The sequence below is a fragment of the Manacus vitellinus genome, unplaced genomic scaffold (genome assembly GCF_001715985.3).
Source record: "Manacus vitellinus isolate BGI_N305 unplaced genomic scaffold, ASM171598v3 scaffold_17_pilon, whole genome shotgun sequence".
Lineage (NCBI taxonomy): Eukaryota > Metazoa > Chordata > Aves > Passeriformes > Pipridae > Manacus > Manacus vitellinus.
The window spans coordinates 13,953,492-13,968,153 of record NW_021939256.1 but is presented as its reverse complement, the minus strand read 5'-3'; the positions used below and the strand labels follow the sequence as shown (position 1 = coordinate 13,968,153).

The 14,662-nt window shown below is 42.3% G+C and overlaps 1 protein-coding gene across 1 annotated transcript in view; it reads left to right on the top strand.

Annotated features, from left to right (window-relative positions):
* Positions 1 to 1,011: 1,011 nt before the first annotated feature.
* SEMA5A (semaphorin 5A) overlaps positions 1,012 to 14,662 on the top strand; it is a 327,493-nt gene continuing 313,842 nt past the window's right edge. Inside the window, exon 1 of the mRNA XM_029958921.1 lies at positions 1,012 to 1,115. The gene's annotated coding sequence lies outside the window, so the exon portion shown is untranslated. The remainder of the gene's footprint in view (positions 1,116 to 14,662) is intronic.

The window sequence follows — 14,662 nt, the reverse complement described above, 5'->3', positions numbered from 1 at the left end:
CACTGTCCCACGCACGCAGCGGGACCTTTATAGGGAACTCTCCCAGGGCCTGGAAATGAACTTTCGGGGCTGACACGTCGATCGTGTTGTGGGGGGAGGGAGGGGACTGGCGGGGGCGGAGAGGGACTCGCCAGAGGCTGTTACGTGGCCGCGAGAGTGTCAACCCCGCATTCCCCGAGCCGCGCAGTGCCCGGGCGCTCGCCCGCGCAGCGCGGCGGGGACGGGGCTGGTGATGCGCGGCTCCCGTTGCCTACGCGGCTCCTCGCCAGACCCCGGGGGCTCGGAGCTGGGACACTGGGGGTTGTCTCGCCGGCTGCGGGATGGCGTATAAGGGGGTGCGGGAAGGCCGGCGGGGCGCGCACCACGGGCGCTCCCGTGTCTCTTCCGCCCCGGGGCAGCCGCTAGCAGCCGGCTCTCCTTCGCCTCCTTATCTGCTGCTCCCCGGTTTCGGCGGCGACTTCTCCGCCTCCGGAGCCCCGGGCACAGGCCGGGAGCCCCTGAGGACCCGGCACAGCGGAGCTGCCCGTTGCCCACCGTCTCCCCTCCTTCCTTCCCTTCCTCCCTCCCCCTGTCTCTTGCTGCAGCTCGTCCGGATTTGTTATGCTTAGTTGTACTGGCGCTGGGGCGCCCCTGCTCAGATCTGATGGTGAGGAGCAGCCTCAGGTTATGTTTTTTTGAGTTGCGGTGAGTAAAGGAAAAAAAAAAAAAGAATAAAAATAAAAACAAACCCAAACCCCGAGCACAAATATCTCAACCAGTTGCAACTTCTCGCCTGGCCCGGAGGAGGGAGCGCGGGGGGAGGGAAGGGAGTAATGCGAGATCGCCCCAGCCCGGGGCAGCGCTGGCTGCGGGACGAGCCGAGCGCGCACGGTATCGCCGGGGACGGGCGGCCGTGGCGGCCTCCCTGGCTGCCGCTGCTCCGCCCCCGCGGCGGGGCGCTGGGTCCGGCCGCCGGGCGAGCGCGCAGCTGCCGCGCCGCAAACTTGGTGGGAGCGAGCGGAGCGCGGGCGGCTCGCCGAGGCTGCGGCCATGGCGGCGTGAGCAGGGAAGCGGGCCACCATCGCGGCGCCGGAGCCCGCCCGCCCGCCTGCGGCGTGCAGCCCACGGCCCTCCAGGTAACCCCTCCCGGCCCCTGTCCCTACGCGCCGGCGCCAGGCTCGGGGCTGGGGGGTTGGAGTGCCGCAGGGATGCACGTCCCCGGCCGCCCGCTCCCTGCCCGGGGCCACTTCGCTTGGGGTTCGCAGGGCTGCGCCCCTGGCTCCGCGAGCGCCCCCGGGGGCGCGGAGGCCGGCCGGGGTCGGGGTCTGGGCGGCCGCAGCGGGTGGGTGCGGCAGGGGGAGCTGGCGGCGAGGCTCAGCGGCGCTGCCGCCTGGTACCGGTGTCGGGGAGCGCTGCTGGCTCCCGGAGCCCGAATCGGGCATTGCCCGGCCCCACCCCTGAAAGTCCACCGAGCCTTCCAAAACGAGTGGCCGTTCTCCTCGAAGACGGTGCTGTTTGCTAGGGAGAAATAAAAACCAGATGGGCGGGCAGCCGCTTCTGCAGCGGGGCTGAAGCCCGGACCGTCCCCGCCGGAGCTCCGCGCAGTGGGACCCCCGCGCCGCTCCCGCCCTCGGGTCGCACTCGCGGGAGCGTGTTCTCGCCTAGAAGCGTGAGGTGCGTTGCGGTCGCTGAGGCAGCGGGGAGGCAGCCCTTGGCTCCGAGACGTTTTGGAGGGGTTTTGTCACACTTTGGCAAGTGAAGTTTGCTTAGCCTTGTCTTCTGGTGAGAGCAGCAGTGGAGTGAAAGGCACCGGCAGTTGTCTGACAAACGTGGGGTTTTCAGTGGGATGTTCGTGTAGTACGATTTAAAGCCCTGATGTACTTTCATTCTCGCTGTTATTTAACTGGACTGTCTTCGTTTCGTGGTGTGACTGTATTTTGGCACTTTCTGAGTCAGGGAGTTTGAGTTACCATTCCGCAACAATGCAGATGGAAACACCTCGGTCAGTTGTATAAATCCATCATTCCGTGAGGATTGCTTACCAGACAAATTACAACTATTAGGGTTTGTTGTATCATTCCAGATGCTGACTGTGAATTGTAGATTAACACAACGATAATCTGCCCAGGATTATTTCTGGGGGGCAGCAGACGCGTAGGGAGCTGTAAGTGCATCTGTTCCTTCAGCAGACTGAACTATTGGCAGGATAGATCTCTACATGCAGGCACACTCGTCCTTTTGAAGATGGTTCGAATTTGCAAGTTTACAGCTGAGAAAGGCATCCTAAAACTAGACTGTGTTGTTAAAGTTATAGCGATAGCATGCTCTGACAGCCCTAATGTAGTGCATCTGAAGATTGTGTTTTCTGAAAGCTGACTAACCACTCTTGGTTTGAATTTTGGTGTAGAAGACTGGTGTGATGCTAGCACAGCTACAGTGCTGTAAAACAGTTTTTTTTTTCATAATGGAAATTGAACTCAAATCTTAGTTCTAGCGCTTTGAGCATGTACCAGTTGTTATATAAGACTGACTCAGTTTAGTGAAATCTGATTTACCAAGAATTGTTGAACTTGGTGATGTCATATATATAACACATGCTCAATCAAAAGTGTATTACTGCCTTGAAAGGCTGAGGTATGGCCTTAGGTACTTTGCTTAGTCTAGTGAAAAAGTTTGGTAGACTTCTGCATTTTGTGCTGTGTTTCCACCTTCCTCTCTGGCAGGTACTAATAATCTAACTTTATTACGTTTGCTGATGAATTCATCTTATTTTCTCATTTTAATGCTGAACAGCTGTGAGGAGTCCTGCTGAGCGCTAAGGTTTTGCTCTGGAGTGTGGCTGTTTACTTCTCTGTTTGAGAGGTTGTTTTGAACTAAGTAGTGTAAATACTTGCTTTTGAGTTGTACTGCTTATTCCTTGGGATGTTGCAACTGTTTTGTTTTGGTTGACAAAGCTGAAGGCATTAATGTCTGTAGTGTCTCATTTGTTTTAATCTTTAACCAGAGCTGTTTTCTCAAAATACTTAGGAGTGCCTGTGCACTTTGTAATGATCCATAAACATGGTTGTAGCAGGTTTTTTGTACTTATTTCCTGTTGGGCAGAGATGCAGAGGGTGGTAACTGTGTGTTGCTGCTGTTTCCAGAAGAAGGAGTTGTGTGGTGGTTTGTTTTTTAACTTCTCTTCCCCCAGCTACTTAGGGAAACCACGTGGATTCTGACTTTTGTTGATGTAGCCTTGCACAAATACAGGATTTTCAATGAATGAAGTTCATTATTTTCCAGTGAGTAAACTGTATGCTACGAGCTGTGAACTGCAGAAATAAAATGTAAGTGTCCTGCAAATTCTGGCTTTTGTGTTAGAAGTTGTAAGTAGGAATTCAGCTAAGGGAGCAGCTGAGCTGCTGGGCTGAGCAGGAGCAGACAGACCCATTTCTGCCCTCTGGTCTGCAACAGCTTTATCATCAGTGTTGGCTGGGTCTTATTTCTGTGCTGTAGGACACGTAAGTGGATAGCTGATAGTACTATCAGTTGATAGTAGGTGTGTACTACCAGTAGTATCGGTTGATAGTGGGGAGGAGAGTGTGTGTAATCCTACACCGTGCTATTTAATGTAAAGCAGTATCTAATACTTGTTAATATGTTGTGATGACGGACTTCTGAATAGCAGTGAAATACAATTTAGCTTTAGATTTAACATCTGGTTTATAAAATTTTGATATGCTCTTGATGTTTGGTAGTATATGTTCTGAAGTTACTATGGCTCCTGAGATGAATTGATATTGCTGCTGCCATAATTATAGGAAGCAGCACTGAGGAACTTCTCCTTTTCTGTAACATCATTTTATGGAGATGTTTAATGGGCATTCTTGTCAGTGCTGAGTTCTCCAAATTATTGCTAATCAGTCTGTTTCTCTTCATTATCATCCTTTTATCCTCTTTGGCATGTGTATACATCCCTATTTGGAAACAATTTTAAGTTACAGACTATACATTTGTTTTTTTCCTAATGTGTTTTGTAAAGCTGTAGCTGATTGAAAAGAATGAATGTTTGTGTTTTTGTTCTTGTTTGGTTGGTGCTTTTTTTTTTTTTTTTTTTTTTCCCCAAACACTATAAATACTTTTCAAACTGACCCTTTTGAGATATGTTTGCCAACTGTTGGCTGTAGTCTGGATTTAATTTCCAGGCTGCAGTATTGCAACTGTGACCCGTGAAAGGCAGGTGGCACTCTGCTATCTGCAGTTCTTACAGACACCCGGGGAACATCACAGCCTGACATATGAAGTTGAGGTATGGTTCGCCGTTAAATCTGTTGTTAAAACGGCAAACTGTTTCCAAAGAAGGTGGGGGGTTTTATTTTAGTTTGCTTCATAAATATTTCTGATCATTTATTTAAGAAGTTTGGCAGTTTGCATCTGACTATAGCACATTCGTTTAACATTTGTCAGGAAAGTAGCAAATGTAAACCAAGCTAGTGATCCCCAAACTGCAGTCTAATTTGTATCCTCTTGATTTTTTGCTAGAATGTATATTCCAAAGTATAAGGCATACAAATCTTTCGTTATTTAGTGTATGTGTTCATGCATCTATTCTCAAATTTCTGTTTTCCCTGAGGAACATCAATGCAATCCAGTTGTCTGCTGTATAGAATCAACTCTTTATCTCCATACTCATAGTTTTTATATAAATATATTAATAAAATGAATCTCCATTTGGGAACCTTTTTGGAAGAAATCTGCTTGTTTCCCAGTGTATGTGAGAAAGTCCAGCAACTTCACAAAAGAACAGATATTGCCAGTTGTTACTGATAGTAGCAGAAAGCTGGGGTTGATACAAAGTCTGCACTGCGGCCCTTGCAGTGAAATTCTTGAGTTTAACTCAACTGTTGAAACTTATCTTTTCAAATGTTATCTTTTCTTTGCAAATAGTTTGAATAATTTATTTAGAAAGGTTAAATGCTGTGTAGCATGTCAGATGCATTATCATTTCCAGACTTATCTCCAATTAGCTTATCTGTGTTATGAAATTTCTTGTGTGATAGCCAGATAATATGGGTTTTCATTCCTTTTCTAGTTTTTAAAATCAGGATATATCCCTGAGCTCCAGTATACCTTAGAATTGTTGGATCTTAATTTCTGACAGAACTGGTCAACCTTTTCATGGTTACCAACCCCAGTAATGGAGATTAGTGTTTCATTTAGGAGGTATTGATTGAGCAGCTCTGCATCTTTGGCGTATAATATTCTGATTTTTTTAATGCCGTGCTAGATGAACAGCATCATCCATCCACTTAGCAGTATTTGTTGGGTTTAGGAGAAGCTCAGAGAAATTATAACTTTGGAAATGCTGAAATGCAGCCTGTTACTCTCCTCTCTCTGTAATACTGGGGTGGATTCCTAGGCTTTACTAAATGCACGTGATGAATAAATTAGAGAACATGCGATGGTTGCAGGATTGGCTTATACATGAATTGGGTAGGCTGAAAAGATGTGTTTTGCTGTGAATTGTGAGATTTTCACCCTTCTTTTCCCATCCCTTCTCTGCATTTCAAAATTGAGCTGCTCTCTTTGCTGCTGTCTTCCTTTTCTGAATTCCTAGTCTAGATGGAAAGTCAGAATACTATTAAAATGTGCTTTCTGGTTAGGCTTAACTGGGAATGTTTAATATAAAGTTAACTGTAAGACCTCTGTAGCTGGGGAGAAATATTTAAATAATTTTGGGCCCTGTTCTTCTGACCCACAGTAATCTTTTGCTGAATCAGTCATTTCTATTACTGGTGAACTCTCCAAAGGTATGCGAATGAGTATTTGTGTTGTGGTTTTAAAAAATATTAGGCAGTTGTTTTACACTGTGTTTTCTTCAGCATGAAGTCACTTCAGAAATTCCTGTTGCTTTTTTTTTTTTTTTCCTCCAGTCCATGTGTGTTTTCTCATCATCTGTGTTGTTTCAGTGACCTGCTTTCACTGGAAGCCCACTAACATTTGCATTGGCAAAACCCCTTAGTTAGAAAGTGTACCCTGGGAGCACTGCTGAGATCACCTTGTTATGAAAGAAGATGTATGGGATAAAGCCCTTTCTGTTGACCTTGTCTGATAGTGAAATTGCCGAGTACTTGAGGAAAAACTCCTGGCCTTGCCAGTTACTGGAGGATAGGTCATGTGTGTTGCTTTGTATCTCTCAAAATCTGGCAGAGTTTTAAGGTTTCTTTACTAAGCCAAAGTTGGAGACTGCAAAAAGAGATTATCCACAGTCTTTGGGCTGCTATGTTACTTAATCTGAGTTTGGTTGTTGATGACCTCTTATGTCTCATTTGCTTTCTTATTCTGAACTTGCAGTAGGGCTATATGGTTGTTTTATTAGTTTTTGTCATAAAAACAGTGTGTGTGTATTCTAATTTTTGTCTATTTTTGTCCATTGAAATACTTCCTAAGAATGTTCAGGGGAGAGTATGTACACAAAATCGCTGCTAGTGTCTGATGTTATATTACCCAATGCTGCAACAGGGGACTCATATCTTAGCCAAAAGATGAGATTTCATCTTTGGAAGGGAATGGACTGTTTTCTGATAGTGTTCTTCAAGGTGTATCAGCCTGGGCTAGGCCAAGAATCTAATGACTCTTGTAAGACTTATGAACTAGCTGTGATGCTCAAGTTGCTAAAGGTGATGTTGGTACTGTTGTTGTCTCTTGCACTTTTTTTCTGACCTGTAAATCCATGATCTGGCCCTCACTTGATTAAATACTTCAGAAAAACCCAAACAACCAAGGAGAACCCCCCCTTAATTCCTGTCCTCTATTAAAAGCTTGACTTTGTGACCTGAAAACTGCTGTATGCTATGTTCTTCAAAGGCAGGCAGGTCTAAATGGAGTTAGAGAGTGCTGTTGTAGTTTGTTGTTCTTCTTGGAAATTCTGAAACTTTACGTCAGTCAGTTGTCTATGGGGTCCTTTTAGTTGTGCTAGTGTGGAACCATAGCGCAAACAGTATTAAGGAGCTGATCCTCTCAACACTTTGTCTTTGAAGTACCCATGGCCACCGATCCCGGTAAGGCCCTAAAGACATTGGTCTCAGTGTTACTGCAGGTGTGCAACGGCTACTGTCAAGTGAGGAAGAGGGGAGAGGAAGATTGCAGAATAAAGTTCTGATTAGTCTCTCAAATAACAATGAAACTTGTTGGATTTTGCCTCAGTGGTTTAGAGTGTATCCATGCAGCTATTTGTTATGTTAACTTTTGCTGTCTGTTATAAAGATTTCTTGTGGAGGTTGCAAATGGACTTAGGCATGAATATATACCTGTCTTCACCAGCAATCTAAGCTCATCTCCTGAGGAGTGAGGTACCTGAGAGACAATGCCTCATTGCATTGCCCTTCAGTGTATCAGAAGTGGGACAATTCAGGGTAATAACCTGTTAAAAACTGAAGTTCAGTCTTGCAGAGTTTGTCTGTCAGACCTCACTCTATTGAAAAATTACAATGGATTCTGGTACATGCTGTTGTAATTGATAGTACAGAACCACAAAACCCTTCTACATTCATGTGCCAAGAGCATGAGTTCACGCTTACAGATCTAGAGATGTACAAGAGGTGAAGTTGATGTTTGTGGGAAGAAAAACTTCTCTTGATGCTTAGGATAAGAGTCCTAAAATGCTGTTACCCTAGGCTCTGGGGACTTGTTGAAGTGATGTAATTCTGTTGTAAAGTTTGGTCAGAGTTTACAGGCTTTTCTGAATTGTCCAAGAGAGTTGCAAGATTTTGCAGTTTATATTCTATTGCTTTCCTGAGCACATGGTGTTAGACTCTTTATCTGAAGCATTATTTAATATCTTTGATACAGAAGATGAAGCAGTGAAGCTTGGGCATCATCCTGTAACTTTTTTTTACAAAAAAAAAGTGTAACTAGGAACAACAGCAAAAGGAGAGATCAGGGCTCTAGAGCTGAATCATTGTTCTTTTTGCCATTGTTGTCTTGTTTCAAATTAAATGAATTGTCTGGGTGGAGTGACCTGATTTTTTTTTTTCCCTTCAATATCCTTTCTTAGTAGCTTTTATTAGAAAATCCCATTTTTGCTCGGTTATCTATAACTGGTAGGGAAGGTTGTTTTCAAATGTATTTAATCTGAAGGCCAGTGAGATTAGTATTGAATTTTGAAGAAAAATGATCTTGAACTAGAGGTAAACACTTAATTCTGATATTTAACTTGAGTCTTTATATTTGTCTCTCAAACCCATAATCATAAAGTGCTCTTAAAATAACTTGAGCAAACGTGTTGTTTTCCTTTGAGTACCCTGTGAACTCATTCCCTGCCTCTTGGGAAAAAGACACATTAGTCTTTTTATAGGATGACTGTTGACAAAGGTTGTCCTTCAACTTCTGCTGGTTGTGTTGTAATTGTTTCTTTTTTCCCAGAAGGCTCAAAAAAGAACTAGTTTGTTGCAGAGGCAGATCACTAATATTTTAATAAGAATTGCCTGGAAATATAGCAAGCTTGGTTTGTTTATGAGGAACAATTCGTATGCTTAACTTACCTCTCTGATTTATTGTGAATTCTGTATAAATCAGGCTTGGTTTATAATTGCATGTATTTGTTTATTTTCTAGATTTAGCATTTCCCTTAAAAGAGTCATTTAAACAAGTGGTTTGGGTTTTTTCCCTGCTACTCCCATCAACCTTGACCTTTTTTATAAGCCCCAAATTTCTAACAATGCCAACACTGAAAATTTTGAAAATGGCATTCACAATGAGCAGAGCAGTTGACACCAGGCCTGTTCCTAGCTCTCAGCACACACTGACACGTTCGAAGATTTATCTGTAGCCATAGATCAAGTCTAGAGGACTTGATTACAGGTGAGATGTGAGGATCTAGAGACTTCTGTTTTTAACTAGCAGGTTGGGTTTACTTCTTGCCAGACCAGGGTCTTGTCTCCTCTTTCTGTACTGTGGAAAATGTTACTTTATGGTATGTTTGAATACCTTCTTTCCTTCCTGCTTATTTTTTGACTAAAACTTTCTAAGCCTTATAAGAAATTTTGCATGTGTTGAATGTTCTTGCTTCCACATAAAAAGTTGTTTCCTACAAATCAATCTTCATTTGAAGAATAGTGTTTCCATGAGTGTTTGTATTAATGTCTATAGATAATTGACAATTGGGACGAGCAATCTTGGGAAAAACTGTCTGGATCTTCCTGAATAGCATTCGTATTGCCTTTTAGGTACTTCTAATGCCAGCCTTCATCCCAAAACATTAAGAAGAGAGAAAAAAACCAACCTTTAGCTTCATAATAGTATCTGGATTGACTTTCATAATTGTATTAGTAGTCCTAAAAATATTAGGTTTATGTGAACTGGAGTGCTCATAGGAGCCTTACTTTTGTGACTGAGTTGTAAGGATTTGAGTTAACGAAACTCAGTATTATATTGTTCAGGTTTACATGTCATACTGTGACTGAAAATAGTTTGGAATTGCTCTTGTAGGCAGCTTACTAGGGAGAAAGCGATTAGCAGAAGATAATCTCTTCAGCTTTAGTGATGGCAACTAGTGTATAAATGATTAGTATCTTCTTCTGAAATGTTGTTTCATTTAGCTTCTTTTTGCAACAGTAGTTCCAAAAATTCATTATTTCAGCACCATTTAGTCTCACAACTGTAGTCTTTATGTTGCAAAATGTGGAATATATAAAATTTTGTTAGGAAAGGATGTTCTTTCATGTTTGATCTTTGTACACTTTCAAGCCTAATCAACCAGAAGGGAGATTTAATCCGTGAAACAGGTAGTAGCTAACAAGCAAACTCTAAGTGTTGTCCAGATATTAGAAAAACAAATTACTTGGTAGAATTGCCTTGTTAAGGTTTATGGCTTGACATGCTTCAATAATCTCAGGCCTAGCGGGAGGTTAACAAAGCTTGGGAAGAAGGATGTCCACTTATACTGGACTCAAAGAATGCAGAATTTATGGGCCAAAAAGACAACTGGCAGAACTCTCAAGACATGGAAAAAACTAACAGAGCCAAGTTGGCAATTATGCTGAAATCAGCTCCAACTGGGTAAAATGTAATTCTGGAAGGGGGAGGTTGTTATCAGCAACTGACTGACCACTGGTAAGAAAACCACCAAGAAACTCATTGACTCAAAGGAAGAGAAAGACTGAGCACGTGAACAAATTAGGATGAGAAGAAAGAGAATCCTTAACCAATAGAAGATAGAATATTAATTAATAAGAACTGTGTAACTTGTAGCCAATTCCTTTGTTTGCTAAAACATATAAATAGTAAAAAGTTTTGATAGTTGGTGTGCTTGATTTGTGAAATTCCAGTGAACATCCAGGCTCGTGCAACTCTGAAATAAATGATCGATGTCTATCTCAAGTGTGTAATTATTGCACAACTGGCAATGGATCCAATTTTTGTAAACAACACTTATACCTTGGTCCCAGGAACTCATCAACAGAGAAAACTTTTGCATCAATGTTCTGTTATCCAGTTTTCCTGGCTGTTAAAAAATGAATGGAAATACAACATCCTTTCCCCAAGGCATCTACAGAAAGAATAATTTTTGACTGGTATGATCGCTCTCAGTGCATTCCACTATAGGTCAGCACTGTGCAGAATTATGGAAATGGTAAGATACTTCTCATACTTCTGGTAGTGTATGTAATATTTTTACACTTCCTATAGAAAAGATTCTGTAGACTCTAGCTTGTATTTAGATATCAGCTTTGAATTTTTTTTTTTGTTTTAAACCTTTCTCACTTAAGGTTCTACTTCAGTAACTCCTGAAAGATTTACCACTGTTGCCAAGTTTCTAATATATCCAGACCTTGTTGGAATGAGTCCAGCAGAGAGCAGAGCTGGAGTACCTGTCCTATAAGGACAGACTGAGAGAATTGGAGCTGTTCAGCCTGGAGAAGAGAAGGCTCTGGGGAGACCTTATGGCACCTGTCAGTACCTAAAGAGGGCCTACAAGGAAGCTGGAGAGACTTTTCACAGGGGCATGTAACAATAGGATATGGCAGAATGGCCTTAAGCTGAAGGAGGGTAGATTTAGATTCAATATTAGGAAGAAATTCTTTGTTGTGAAGATAGTGAGGCACTGAAAAAGGTTGCCCAGAGAGGCTGTGGATTCCCCATCCCTGGAGGTATTCAAAAACAGGCTGGATGGGGCTTTGAGTAACCTGGTCTAGTGGAAGGTTCCCTGCCCATGGCAGGGGGATTGGAATTAGATGATCTACATGAAAGGAGGTTGTAGCAAGGTGGAGGCTGGCTTCTTCTCCCAGGCAACTAGCAACAGCACAAGAGGAAATGGCCTCAAGCTATGCCAGGAGAGGTTCAGGTTGGACATCAGGAAGAATTTCTTCACTGAAAGGGTAATAAAACATTGAAACAGGCTGCCCACGAAGTGGTGGAGTCATTATTCTTGGAAGTGTTCAAGAAATGACTGGACATGGCATCTAGTGCTATGGTTTAGTTGGCACAGTGGAGTTCAAAGATTGGATTTGGTGATCTTGGAGGTCTTTTCCAACCTTAATGATTCTATGACCTTTAAGGTTCCTTCCAACCCTAACCATTCTATGATTTGATGATTCTGGTGTCTTAAGCAGCATGGCATGGGATAAGCTGGAGACACTAGCTAACTGCCTTCCTCTGGCATTTCTGTTGCCTAGCAGCTGCCTGCAAGTGGCAGGTGACATGTTTGGTTTGCTCAAGGTTCTGAACCATCAAAGAAAGATCAGGTATAACTCATCTGTATAGTAACACTACAATGTTGATAGATACTTTAGTAATGTGTGACAGATGTATATTAATTAAATGAAGACTGTGATAGAACTCATTTGAGCAATAATTTCTGTGTAGAAATTGTTGGTTGGGGCTTAGTGACCAGAATTATTCTACTTAGATGACTAGATCAGAGTAATGCTCCTTCCTGACAGTAGAACTTATCTATAATTTAAAAGCTTTGTATCAATAATAAAATATATCTGTGACACTTGCAATTTCTTAAAGAACTTTGAAACCAGCTTTTGTAAATGCTTCCTGGTTTACTCTATGCATGGCCAAAATTAACCTCACCTTCCAGTTCCTACATATATATATATATTGAGGTGCTTGCATGGGAGCATGCTTTTTTTTTCTCTTCTGTACATATACACACATGCAGTCACATACCTTCTTACAGTCTATTCTGGCTTGTCAAGCAGTGGCACTGGCTAGATAACAGTTTTGTTTAGTGAAAATTCTGCTATAGTGTCCCACACAAAGTAATAGTAGAAGGACAGAGAAACCTTTCTGCTGGGAAGAACTTATCAGCTTCAGTGCAGTGGTTAGTGCACAAGACCATTCTGAAAGATAAAGTGAATTGAAATAGAGATCAGGATGCTGTTCTGATAGTTGATGATTTTATTTTGAGCTCTGAAGAGCTCGTCTCTTTGAAGAGCAAAGAAATATTGGCATCAAATATTGATTATGTGCAATATCTAAAATTCATAAACTTCTTAACTTTATTCTGGCAAGCTGGACTGCAGGGATAAATGCAGCACCTTTTACTGATGAGGGAAAAGAGTGAATAAAAGAAATATAATTGAAATTAATCTTTCATGATGCCTATAGTGGGATCTTTTAAAGGTAGATGTGATTATGTGTGTGATTTGACTGGATTTAGAAAATACAATCAAATCAGTAGAATTTTTGTAAATTATGAAGTTATGTTAATTTAGATGGACCAGAAACATGGACAGGCTAATTGGACTACACTAATAAGAATGTACATGGATATTTGAGGTTTTAATAAACTTCTCTGAAAGCTGATGAACACTTTGTAAGTGCAAGTATTTCTCCATAGTTTGCCTCTGATTTGATGGTATGTCTTGCCATGCAGTCTTGCTGCAGGCTGTGATTAAGTCTGTACTGCGTAAGATTTAAGTACAGTTGTTATGCATTAATTTCTAAAATCTCCAGGTTGTGTTCCCTCTAACTGCAGCTGTAGCTCTGAAAATGGCATCAATAGGTCCAACATGTTGTTTCAGATAATGTACAGGAACGTGTTGCTTTTATAGGGTTCTCAATTAAAGGTGAGGTGGCTTTATGATAGTGAAAGGGTGTGGAATATTGAGGATTGACATTAGCATTGCTTCATGTTCCTAAAAATTTGGAAATAAAAATTCTACATGGTTTGTTATCTACATTTTAGTATAGCAATGCTAATAAAATGAGCTCTTATGCTCTGTTGAGTTCCCTTTTGCTCTGTGTACATTTTAAGGCAAAAAAAGAAGAAATCAGAATATTCCTTGCTTTACTTTTTAGTAATTTGGCTCAGTTCTGCTACATCTGTCATGTGCAGATGTAGCAGAACTGGTATAAGGCAGGCCAGGGTACTCCTGCCTTCTGCTTCTAGGTTACGTGTGTATTAATGAACACATGATTCTTTGCCTAATCCATCAAGGTGGAATTACTCTTTTCTGTTTTCACTCTGCAGTAAGTCAGCCAAGATGGTGTTCCAACAGGTAAAATATTTTGTGTGAGCAATCCACGTGCCATCTCAGCCTTCAGCTGGCCATCAGAAGGTGTGCCAAACGTCCTGTTACCTTCATCACGTCTAAGACATGCAGGTCACCTTTCCTGCATTCCTGTAGCCTGTACTGAGTGTATTGCTGTCACTGAACACTAAGCAAGCAGGGGTGCTTGGGCTAGCAGGAACCTGCTGACACTTTTGGGGCTGTCAGTTTTTTTCCTGCTGCTTTGTGTCCTGGAGCTCAGGACAGAGAAAGGCAGCTGCTGTTGTGTAGGTGGATGGGGTTTTTTTGTTTGTTTGGTTTTTTTGTTTGGTTTTTGGTTTTTGTTTTTTTTTCTCTTTAATTCCTCACTTGAGGGGCAAAGATAGTGATGTAGGTGGTGGGCAAGAGGGTAGAAACAGCTGGTCTAAATAAGAGGTGGGATGGGATATTTTGGATGAGTGGGAATGGAAAGCTTCAGAGGAAACTGGGCTTGTGTGCCGTGGGAGAACAACAACATGGTGGGAGGTAGTAGATGGGCAACTGCAAAATTGTGAAAGCCTTTCTTCTTTGTCTCCACTGCTACGCACCTGGCATCCTACTTGGGCTCCAAGTGTTACCCTCTTAGTCTCTCCTTAACTGTTCACAGGATCTGAGTCCTTTTGAACTAGATCAAAAAATAAGGTTCCAGCTAACCATATCCACTGCCACTATGCTATTTTTGTTAAGTACTTAGAAGTATACAATTAGCTAATGAAATACTTAACACAGAGTTTCTCACACATGCAACTGCATGAAGCTTGATGGCTGTGTTAGTGTAAATAATTGTCAGGCAGGAGGAGCTGCTATATAATATGAAAAATAGAAACTGAACTCCAGGTTAGAAAACTTGGTCAGGCTAACTGAAGTAATGTCACCAGCTCTCAGGGTGGATGCTGTTCTCATTTGTCTGTTGAAGGTCTGTGGATCTACAGGGCTTTCAGCTGTTCTCCAGGTACGAACTTTCTATACACCTTGTTTGTTATCTGCTTTGAGTGTCTTCAGTGAACTATTATGTGCTTTGCAGTAGAACTCAACTATGGATACTATGACACTATAAACATTACGGAGATAAAAAAGTTAATTTGTCAAACTTATAAAAGTGCGCAATCACTTCTGGCATCCAAAAGAAATCAGCAAAACCATGTTATAAATTAAAGCATGTA